At 31.0% G+C, this 12,588-nt stretch overlaps 1 protein-coding gene across 4 annotated transcripts in view; it reads right to left on the bottom strand.

Annotated features, from left to right (window-relative positions):
• LOC124538298 (putative epidermal cell surface receptor) overlaps positions 1–9,613 on the bottom strand; it is a 42,243-nt gene extending 32,630 nt beyond the window's left edge. For 3 of the 4 annotated variants that reach the window (XM_047115311.1, XM_047115313.1, XM_047115312.1), the window contains exon 1: positions 9,386–9,611. The gene's annotated coding sequence lies outside the window, so the exon portion shown is untranslated. Of the gene's footprint in view, positions 1–9,385 lie in introns of all 4 variants that reach the window. The other variant, XM_047115314.1, reaches the window with a different exon arrangement.
• Between the last annotated feature and the right edge of the window lie 2,975 nt (positions 9,614–12,588).

Here is a 12,588-nt window from a genome sequence, read left to right as displayed (position 1 = left end):
TGTGAATTTTTCAAGTGACTTGCAAAACATTGTAAATCATAATTAAATTTCCGAAAGAAGTATTCCAGAGGTCTAATCCTTATCCCTAATTAATATTCTAATTCGTCTATGAATTTTAATTCTGTTCTTCTCTTTAAATAGAGAGAGATTGCTGATTTGCTATAGACTTTTAAGGGCCATTGATACTAAGAGAGCATTTTATGTCAGTCGCTTTATCGACAGCTATGTATAAATAAAATAAATAAATAAATATGAGACAACATCACATACATTACTCTGATCCCAATGTAATTAGCTGAAGCACTTGTGTTATGGAAATCAGAAGTAACGACGGTACCACAAACACCCAGACCCAAGACAACATAGAAGACTAATGGTAATCTACATCGACTCGGCCGGGAATCGAACCCAGACCTCGGAGTGGCGTACCCACGAAAACCGGTGTACACACCACTCGCCCATGGAGGTCGTCAAATATATGTTCGCTCATCTTCTAACTATACATATAATAAAATTGTGTCTGTTTGTAATATTAAAATAGCCCTGTATTACTCAATGCATATTACATACACGGTACATATACCAAAATAACATTTCTTACTATTTTTGTCTGCCTGTCAGTCTGTTTGTTTGTTCCGGCTAATCTCTGGAACGGCTGGACAGATTTTGACGGGACTTTCACTGGCAGATAACTGATATAATGAGTAACTAAGCTACAATAATATTGTTTTGTTAAATTTAAACGCATACAAGGTCGAGGGGACAGTTATTATAATGTATGTATATACACATTACTTGATAAACTACTGATAAGTATTGAACTATACTTATAATAAACCAAATATATTAACATGTCTTTAATGGTTACTCAATATAGTTCCTAGTATTTGTTTTTAAAATATAATAGTCTACATACAAATGCGCTAAAATACGCATTGTTCAACTGTACCGTGACGAGTGACAACCATTATTGTTTTAATCGTGAACATTACTGGGCGTATTGTCTGAAACTCCTAGAAAAATAATAATTATAAAGGAAGGGAAAACGTTTCTTTTATCTGTGTGCGTATTATTTAAATAAAATAACTTCACGTGTTGAAGATAAATTTGAATATAACTGTGACGTCACATCGCCAAAACTTATGCAACGGTCCAATCGCCGATTTTGGAAAAGCAACATCACATCAAGTTTGTCTATCCTATAAAGGTCCGATGTTAGCTGAGCCAATTATAAAATTTTATGATTTTATTTTATAGATAAAATAAAAAAAAGAGTATGATGACTCCAATTTTGGCTGATATTGATAATCAATCTTATCTGAAATCTGTACATTTATAATCTAAAATAACAACAAGATATATAGTTATGAGAAAAAGATCGATTGATAGATTGCCATAATAATCTTTAATAAGAGATCTTTGAATGCTGGTTGGAAGATCTGGAATAAGTTTGTGTATAAAAATGTTATTTTGCGCATTTTAATAATTTACCAGCCAGTGTTTTTGTTACAAAAAAGGTTTTACTCTAATTTTATAATAATACCAGTTTCCAGACGCTGCTTCTGGATAGGTGTTAGGTCAGTTAAATATAAACCATCTCATTTCCGAATTCAATTACAATCCATCTTGTTTGTGTGATTGTATGAGAAACGTACAAACATTAACATTTATTATAATAGTAGGGTTAGTAGAACAAGTTGTTATAAATTACTTTTAATTATTATCTATGAACAAATTCGTCCTTGATTGTACATATGTGGTATGAGTACATGTATAGGTCTGGTCGTGAGGTCAAGCCTCGTTCAAACATCATAAAAGCTCTTATTTGAAATTCTGATTATCATTTTGAATATCATTATGAAATATTGCTTATTTTTTATTGAAAATATCGATATTTACTAATTTTAATATTTGTATATTCACAGAGTATCAACTATTGAATCAGCGAAGTGTTTAGTAGTTTCCCAGTATATGGAAATTTATAATTGATACTTTATTTTACCATACTTTTTAAATTTGTAACCTCACCATACATGACAAATAAGAAACATAAGTGCAGGGTATTCATTATATATACATTCATATGTTAAATAAATCTTTTGTTACAAAAGTCTCTTGAATTCAACTTCTTCAAATAACGCCTGTAATTGGCTATCCCGTTAAACGTAATTACAAACATAGCCATGATGGCCCAATAGATAGAACACGTTTTTATACAAAAGGTTGCGGGTTCAAAGCATGCATCGCGTTTACGTATTTATTTTGTCCTTATAATCTTCCTGTACTCGAGAGTTGTAAAATCAGCATATATCGGATACGATTTTATTAAATATGATATATGCATTCATTACAACAACAACAGCAGTTGAATGAGAAATGTTTTAAACTCTCGAAATAGTATTTGTCAAGCAGTGGAACCTTATATGAACAATACAATTTATACACATCGATATTGAACGTACGTCTGTGTAAATAATTACAGTACCAGTTATAATAAATAGTCAATTAGATACCGTTTGCTATACACATACTTGGCCTTGTGGATATTTGCAGACAAAACAGAATTTATGGATTATCAGAATTTGTCTTTGGTCGTTATGTAAAGAATCCCATACTGCCTCCTTGATTGGCTTTAGTTGCTAGCTGATAAGTCCACAAATTCAAAAAAAAACTGGTTAGAAACGCCGGAGCAATAAACATTTTTGAACTTTTCCGTAGAAATAATTTAGCTGAAATTCTGAACGTTGTTAATGTTACTGTACCTTGTCTTTGATGGTCCAAATCATTCATCCATCAGACAGATACATAGGAATCTGATTATTGTAGTCGATGTTAATTGACAACGTTCTTGGCTCAACTATTGCCATAGTTATGTCTGCTACATAAGAAAAAAAGACACTTCGAAAATGATTTGTTTCATTTCGGAAAATCATTTGATTCATTTCAAATTTCGAACAGCGTATTTTACGTCACACGATACACATTACACATATATTGCAATACATATTATAATATGTATTGCACTGTCATTTTGGTTGCAACACTGCAAGTTACAACTCCAAGATTTATAGACAGTTAAGACAGTTTAAGTAACAGATTAATTTAAAAATCGAATTATATATAAGGGAATAGTGTTAAACTACTGTTACACGTGCCCAATACTTTAAAAAAATACATTTCATCTCTACAAGTCACATTTCCCGAAGGCAATGGTCATTCCTATTTAGACAAAACTCTATTAACTTTTACGATTCTAGTCGTAAATGTGGACATTCCATCAGCGACATTTGCATGTGTGTATGCTGTCCGGTTGCCGGGTTGCTGTCAATGACGTAGCCGAGACCGGCATATTGATGTAATGGTGCTAGGGTTACCACTTACTGGTTTTTCGAAAGGTATTTTTATGTAATATTTATAGGGATGCCTCATGAGTTTCGAAATTGGCGTATTGATTTAATGTTCCTAGAGTTAGCGCTTATAATTTACAGGCAAAACTTTTAAGAGCCTTATGAGTGCATTAATAATAGTATATAATGTAAAGACTACATAACTCCAAAATTATATACGAAGACATTTATTTTTGTCTGTTTAGATGGACAACTATAAGAAAGATGCAGGACCTCCTTTGAAAATGTTATTAATATTAAAGTTAAATATAGAGCACTAGTATAATTCTGCAGTTTTTTCCATGTGTAATGGAGAGAAGCAGGTATTTCCAACTTAAAACCTCCTTAAAAGAAACCCTTCTTACTTTTACATTTATATTAATGAGGACTACATTTATTATTGATACGTAAATTGAAACGCAAATACAAGTAGCGATAAAAGATTTCTCACTTCATTAAGGCATCGACGATGCTTTCGTTATGAATCAGACTTTACAACAATGTTCTAATTATTTCTATATATCTAGATAGTCTGTCAAAGCTGCGCATGCGTCGAAAAAAGGTCAAATCTTGGTGACTAAGTACACGCAACTGGTGAAATAGATTGAAATTTGGCGACTTTAAAACGTAGCTGTAGTTCTTTTGATAATAAAGTTGGTCTGTTCGTTTTGGTTCTTTTGTATTCCGTTACTCTATATAGACATTTAAATTAAATGTAAAGGCGTTCGGTGAATACACACATGGAAGACAATCATCTAACACTGAATTATTAACACTAATTAAACAGATAATTAAGATAATGCTGAGGTTCGAACTATTTCATAAGTATTTTCATTACGCTGAGTTTGTGTTATCTACGATTAGGTATATATACATATATCGGATCTGTAGGGCTACTCTATGATAAGAGACTTATATCTCACCGCCGAAAACTGTTGTCAATATTTCACAACTGAGATACGAAGCGAATTCTTACAGTAGTTATATAATTGTTAATAATTAAAATTTACAAAACAAATGTTATCTGAGCGATGGGAGAACAGGAGATCCGTCATAAATAGTATCATAAATTAGCAATTAATGCAATTCACAAGCAACTATTTACTTCCAATAATCAATTATCTTAGTACTAAATGTTCGTGATAGGAAAATATTTTTATGAAACAAGCGAAAGCCCGCATGCGTTGCAATCTCTTCTTATGTTATTTTGTAAACAATTATTCGATAGAACTCGATCTAATTTATGTCAATGCCAGACATTTTCTAAGTGCCATTTATTAAAAGGTTTCATTCAACTAAATTGACTGAAGGAATGATTACGAGTACGGGGCAAACAGAAAAATATTAAATATATATTTATAGATTTATAATTAGAAACGTAGGAATAACTATATTATTTTCCTACTGAAGACTCTGAGAACCTATAGCTAATAAAGCAGAATGCAAGAGAGCATTTACTAGTCCCTTAAAAATCAGAAATAAGGCGCATAACGGTATTATTGGTAAGAACCCCACATAAGCCATAAGAGCCTGAGTATCCTTTGATGGATTCCTTTGCTTAAAAATAATAAATAAAGCAAATAAAAAAAATCTACGTTGGAGGGAAAGGAAAGAAAGTCAAGGTCACTTTGCTTGATCAATATCAGAAAAGATAAGGAAAGTCGATTACAGCGAACTGACAAAACATAAGGTGAAACATCCCTGTTACTAATTAGGACAAATATATAAAAAAATAGGAAAGGAATACTACACACACAATATATATTAATCTTGGACAGTAACATAAATATGCTATAGTGTTTAAAGTTGAGTATTAAGTAAGTAAAAGTTTCGGATAAACATTAGGCAACTACGATTTGTACGAGTAGAATCTATTTCTATTGTTCTTGTCTTCATAACACCTCACCAGTTTCACCACAATCATTATCGCTAAGAACAATTATACAAAAAATACTGTTATTCATTATAAATTAAATTAATAAGTGTTAATCACTTAAATTTCACATTTTTAAACACTTAGATTTTAGAGATATAGTGCAAAAACTCATAACATTTTATCAATTGCATTCAATGACGACAGGAGACAATATCTAACAAATTATTGCACTATCACTATCAATATAAATCGTAATCGATCAAGAGTCAATCCAACTGGTCGTAATTTTATCGGAATATAAATAGTAGAACCCCCATTTATGATTAAGCTGTTTGTATATCGATGAAGAATACTCGAATTTGAAACGGAATTGGATCGAAAGCATCACAACAGTTATATGTTAGTAGAATAGTCCCCTGGTTCAGTTCTTGGCCAGAGAATCAGAACTGCAACTTAACGGGGACATACCTACTATTAACATTCTTGCCACCATTTCAAACGTCGAGATTAGTACTTATTTGATTAATTTATAAACGGTATGTAAATAATTCTTATGCAAATTAAAAAAAAATCGCAATCTTGTTTATAAAAGTGTTCATAGTAAATCTATAAAAAATATACCACGAAAAGTCCATCTCAATTTTGTCGCATAATATGTTTACCAAAGAGTTTGTTTTACCGAATTTATATTACAAGCAACCCTATTCTTGAACCGGTATGATCAATAAAGTATTTCTCACACGCCAGTTCGCGTACGTTATACTTATAGCATTCTATGTTGTGCAGTTCAGAAGCAGTGCCTAACAGTTTTTTTAAACGTAAGCATATAGCTGTTATGTAAACAGCATACGCGAAGTATTCATGCGGAATAAATAATACATTATTATACATGTACATGCGATAACAGACTGTTCATCATTGAAATAGAAACTAAAATCGTTTGTAGTTAAGATACAATGCTAGACGTCAAAACAACAATAAATAACATCGGTTACTTTATATGCCGGGAAAAGTAATGGTTCCCAAAGTTTTTATAGATTTTTTTCTAAATAACGAGGTCACAATTGAAACAGTTCGTTCGAATATATATACTTTTTTTTTACATTTTAACAGAATACAATATTATTGTAACAAAATTCTTTGACAACGTAATGAGTAATTTCATTCATGATTGAACGAGGGAAAAGTTTCAATTTATCTGTAAAATAAAATCAATATAGTATTTCTATTCAAAGAGTTACGTAATTATTTATACATACATTATTTAATAAAATTGGAGTGTCTATTTATAATATTGAAATAGGCCTTTTTTCTCAATGTACATTATACACGGTACATATACCATCGTATCAGTTTTTACACTTTTTGTCTGTTTGTCTGTCTGTTTGTTCCGGCTAATCTGTGGAACGGCTGTACTGATTTTGGCGAGACTTCCACTGACAGATAACTGACTTAATAAGGAGTAACTTAGGCTACAATGATATAATTATATGTATTTTGTGTTAAATTCAATCGCGTACAAGGTTGCGAGTACAGATTGTTTTAAAATATATTTCATACTCGTTGTCTCTTGTCACTTCACTCGAATGGGGTATTAGTCTTTTTTTTATGTGACAAGTGGAAAATGAGCAGTAGGCTCTGAGAGACTGCACCAGGGGGCTTACAGATGCGTTGCTCTTTAAGAAAGGAGTATGTCCTTTTTTTTTAAGGTTCCCAAGTCGCATCGGTTCGGAAAAATCGGGAAAGCTGGTTGCACAGATTGGTCATCAGCTTTTATTTAATATGTCCTTCATTTTAAATCAAGCCTGCATATCTAATTTCATCGAATTCAGTTCAGTCATTTGGCCGTGAAATAGACACAGAAACATACAGAGTTACATTCGCATTTACATATTATATTAATGAATATGACATAGCAATCAATTATAGTTTACCTTGACTTGTCATTATAACGTATCTATCATAATAAAGATTAAATGAGGGAACTCTGTGCGTTTACATTTCCATAGATTTGTTGTTCTATTTTTGTTATATTTTAGCACAATACGGTAGAGCTAATTATTATTTTCGTATAATGTTACCCAATATGTATAGAGATACAGAGTATTGAGGACTATTGAATATTTATATAAAAATGTGTTTATATGAAAAGAGCAACTTGCGAGTTTCTTGCCGTTTCTTCTCGCTAGAAGCTGCTTTCCGAAACGGTGGTAGTATTTAATTGTTGACGATTCAAAAACGCTTCATTGTAAAGTTTACTTGAATAAAATTGATTTGATTTGATTTGATTTATATTTAATCTTTATAAGAGTATAACACTTCGCCTCAATGCTTCCACTGGTGACATGGCTGTTTTTTTGCCCAAAAGATCGGAATAGTAATTTAACGGGGAAATGCTGCTAGCATTCTTGCCACCATTCCAGGCGCCCACGCGGTCATGATGAAGACAGTAATTATTTTATAACACTTATTTGTATATCGTTAAGGTCTAAATTTTAATAGTTTTCATGTTTAAAAATAATCTATATAAATAAATAATATGCTATTAAATTTAAGTTTACCCTAATGATAAAAAACCTGCTATAAATATTTATTGTGTGTTTTTCCAGAACATTAAAAAAGTGACTGAAGAAATCAATATAATACTACTGTGTACTCTATTTTAGATATTACTATGTATCAAAATAAACTTTATTCGAGTAGGCTTTTACAAGCACTTTTGAATCGTCATTTATCATTAAGTGAAGCTTACACCGGTTCGGAAAGTAGATTCTACCGAGAAGAACCGGCAAGAAACTAAGTAGTTACTCTTTTTCAAGATTTAAAAATACAATTATATTAGTTAAATACAATTATGTAATGTATCCTGCCCGGAAGTCACCTGTTTTAACTCCATGCTGTTTTATCATCTATAAAATCTTGTATCAAATAATATGCCTTTTTTACCAATGTATTTTTTACAAACAATTTGAATTTACGAAACGGCAAAGTTAAAAATATCTGCGGAATTTTACTATAGAAATGGATACCTTGCCCCAAGAAGGATTTAGTATTTCTATGCAATTATCTGTAAGAAGCCTTAATATTTATATAACAGTATATCGAGAGAGAAATTAAAAGCTGTTCGATGTCATATTCAATTTCAGCTGACAGCAATTCGCTTGCCATGCTGTGGTTTCGTTACAAGATTTTGTTTCGAAGCCGGTTTTAAAACGAGTATTAGAATATTTCTGATAATAAAAATAAATAACTTATCAAATACGTTACTGTTGAGGCTTAACGATATAACATATATAAACATATTATTCATAAATTAACTTATTGATAAGTAAAAGTTATTTTTATTTTTATGATTAAATAATATAATAATAATGTTAAATTTATAAGCGTTATATATTTTATATACTAAATATATTATTACTATTATATATATGATTGTATCATAGATTAGAAGTTCTGTAACTTAAGCATTCGTTGAACTCTAATGAAGGAAGAGAACGCTCCGTGTTAAATCTCAGTGTGTCAATATATATTTTTTTGTAAATATTAATATTATATGAATTTACATATAAGTATATCTTTTTTTAAGAGTTAAGATAGCCTAGTAGTTATAGCTCGTGAATTTTAATCAAAGATTGGAGGATCAAATTTGGGTAGAGATCCAATTTTTAATATGCTTTATTTGTGTTTAAAATATCGTGAGGAAATACATTTTTCGGATATAATTTAGTCACATGTGTATCCACCAAGCCACATTGAAGCAGCGTCGTGGAACGAGCCCCAAATCTTTTCCGCCATAGGCCTAGCAGTTGGGGCATTGATTTACTTTATTGAAGTTATTAACCGTTACAAAACATGATACTGTATTTTCGTAACTTAGTAATAAATACTTCAAATTTGAGAGTTTCGTAAACATATCATATAACTTATACGTATATGATGCTTCAATGAGAAACCGTTTTGTGTTTCCTACATCAAAGAAACGAATGAAAAAAAGAGTTATTCCACAAATAAGCCAACACAAAAAACCATATAACCGTCGAGATGGCAATCGTGAGAAATTCCCCTAGCACTGAATGGAAACGCCGTCCCTAAATAATACCGCTATTATACTCAAACATACCGGTGGCCCGCGGAAATTCACTGCACAGACGCACTTTCTAATCAAAAAAGTTTAACACAACACAGCACACGCGACACGACAGAGCACAGTGTAAGTTTATGTCCAAGTTACTTGCGGTATTAGGCTGTTGACACATGAAACACAGTTAGCGTACGATGTTACGAACGTTACGTGTGAACCCGACGCGCGATTCTGACGGAGTGAGGCGGTGAGACAACCGGTCTCAGATTTCTCCCTGTAAACATCGAAAGCGAGCCTTCGAGCCTTTCTTTGAGTCGTGGCGAAACGCATCAGTGAGCCTCTACCACGGGCTCTCGACTCGATAACGATTCACGTTAACGTATTATTACTTACATAACAGTTAAGTGTGCAAATTGATTGCGTATTTCTGAGAGTTTTGTTACATATTCTTTCTTGCTATTTGCGATTTGGAATTAAATTAAGTGTTATTGTACTTTAGTTAATAGAATTAATAATGTCAGTGATAAACTTAAAACCTTTTTTCTGCTTTATATAAAAGAGTAATTTTTTTATTATGAAGACCAAGAGACCTCACAAGAGTGACTTTGTGTTTTCAAATGGTTAAAAAATTTAAGTCGGTATAGCTATTTTAAGACCTATATTTATTAGTCTGCATAAATGAGAATTATCAAAATTGATTTGAATCGTGATTTTATTGTGAATCAAAAAAAAAAATTAAAAGAAAATTTTGATAATTTAACTGCCAAAGTCAACTCTGTAAACTCCACTTACAGTCTTCCGATCTTTCTTACTTTTTTCGTTGCACATCATTTCATTCAAACGTTATATATAAAAACGTTGCACTTAACTTGAAATTGAAATTTACTCAAGACTTCTATAGAAATTTTACTTAAAACAAATATTTTTTTTACACTTCCATCTGATTTTTATACAAACACAACTATATATATGAAAAACGTTAGGAATATCTACTTAATGCTTCATTATTAGCCAAAATTTTCCGAAAATAAATACTGAAACATAATTTTAATTAATAATTATTTATTTATTAACCTATCGTTGAAACAAGTAGTAAGGGCCGTCAAAGGCTTTCTTTTGAATCATAAAACGTTCGATGACGTCTGGCCGCTCAGGATGTATTCGACTAAATCGGTCAAGGTATTGAAATCTTGAAAACGCCCGGGTAGCTAAAGCTATGACTCAAATGTCCGACCTTATAGACACTGTAAAACCCATTGGGCAATACGATTTATTTAGACTGATGGGACAAACTGCTCGAGACTTAAAACGTGGTCTCATGTTTTATGCAAATAGTATTTACACGAATAATAAATATTAGTGTTACAAGCCATGCAGTGACTCTTTAAATTAAAATGCGCGCACTTGTAATCATAATTTAATAACGTGATTATTCGTACTTCATTTGTTTTTTTTTTTTTAATAGAGCTAAGAAAATTAACAGATATAGTAAAATTAAAATAAATAAATGATAAACTTGACAATTTTTATTTGAGGATGTTTTACACTCATTGACGTATGAATTTGTTAAGATTGTATTTATATAAATCAAAATATTATTAAAGTACACACTTATAAACACATTTGCAGTAACTATATAGTTACTGTTTCCTAGATAGAGTACCGAGGTATATTACTTAAATACCTTCCATTAAATTATTATTTATTCTACAAGATCAAGAAATAATAACTATAACTTTTATCGAGTACTTAGTATTATGTATGAATGCTCTTTTTTACATTTAAAATTAAACAAAATATGGATAGAAATAAATAATACAAAACAAATCACGTGTACAGGTAAATATTTACGTTGCCACAACTTAAAGAAAAATGTATTTCAAATAACGCAAACCAAAAAATACCTCGCATACAAAAATGTTTGAAAAATACCAAGTCGTGAACAAACAAACGATTTCTTGCGTCGTATTGTCTCTATTTATTCAATAAGTTTACAATTTCATTCCTAAGAACAATAGCAGGATACAGCGCGAGTTGTTTTCAAATATCCTATAAAATGTGCACGAATTTGATATGTGTCGTATGTGCTTTGATTTAAAATTAAAAAAAAATCTGTTTAAATCTTAACACCAAATGACTCAGTAAGCCTTGTACAGCGGGTGAATAACTAACACCAAATTATCTCTCTCTTTCTCTCATCAAAGATTTGACATTCGAATGAAGAAGAGAAAATATCGTGTCACTACAAGTGCTATACAACATTTATTAGTGTAAGCAGTAAGGGAATAAAAACGTGCAATCTTATTATAGGTCGTTACTCGAGTGGCTGCTGACTAGCTCATAAGGTCGCTGTCCTTGGTAAAATTTAAAGAATCTATTACGAAAAAGAAATTCGCAGTAACAGCTTTGAGTTTGTATGTTCTAATTCTTTTTAACATTTAAATATATATTTCAGATGGATTTATAAATGGAGCAATTCTTCTAATTCATAACGGTTGAGATACGATTTCGATTGTGGTAACACAACTATAGCAAAACATTTAAACGATTACGATTCGATCCGATCGTGATGAACGGACAATTTTTTACTAAAATTGCGCTAACACTTGTGCACTTATAAATTATTTTCCGACTGTGGTCGAAACTTAAGTAAAACTTTCCTTCACGGGTAATATTTTAAAATCTATTATAAATTTAAAATAAATTTCTTACAGGATTTAAAGGTAGGTATAGATAAAAAATATAATTTATTGGATGTATAACACGTGATTGTTGCTATTATTTTTTTATCGTTTCTTATCAACAGGATCGACGTACTTAATTGGATTTGTGTAATAGATTGCAAATAACATAAAACATTCTTATTAAAATAGTCTAACCTTTTTTTGACACGAAGGAAATGTACTCAAATGCGTTCACCATTCTGTTTCTTTTTTGTTTTGTTCTAAAACGCGCTTCTTTTCTTTTTTTTTTTTGTATATTATATACTAATACACATAGTTCGCAGGAAACAGTTACTAGACCTTCTTAGATAAATGAATGGCTCACTAATGACAGAATATATATCACGTTGATGGAAAATTTTGCATTTCTATGCCAACTTTCAATCGGTTCAATCTTTTCAACCTTAAATATGGTTTAAGAAATTCTTTAATTGTTTCATAAAGAATATTATATATTCACTTAAACTTAAAACTAATTTATAAAACTATGTACCTAATGTTTACATTTTTGAGCCTACG

This window comes from Vanessa cardui, chromosome 20, assembly GCF_905220365.1.
Source record: "Vanessa cardui chromosome 20, ilVanCard2.1, whole genome shotgun sequence".
In the NCBI taxonomy this organism is placed as follows: domain Eukaryota; kingdom Metazoa; phylum Arthropoda; class Insecta; order Lepidoptera; family Nymphalidae; genus Vanessa; species Vanessa cardui.
Note: the sequence above shows the minus strand (reverse complement) of the source record. Positions and strands in the feature narration are given on the sequence as shown.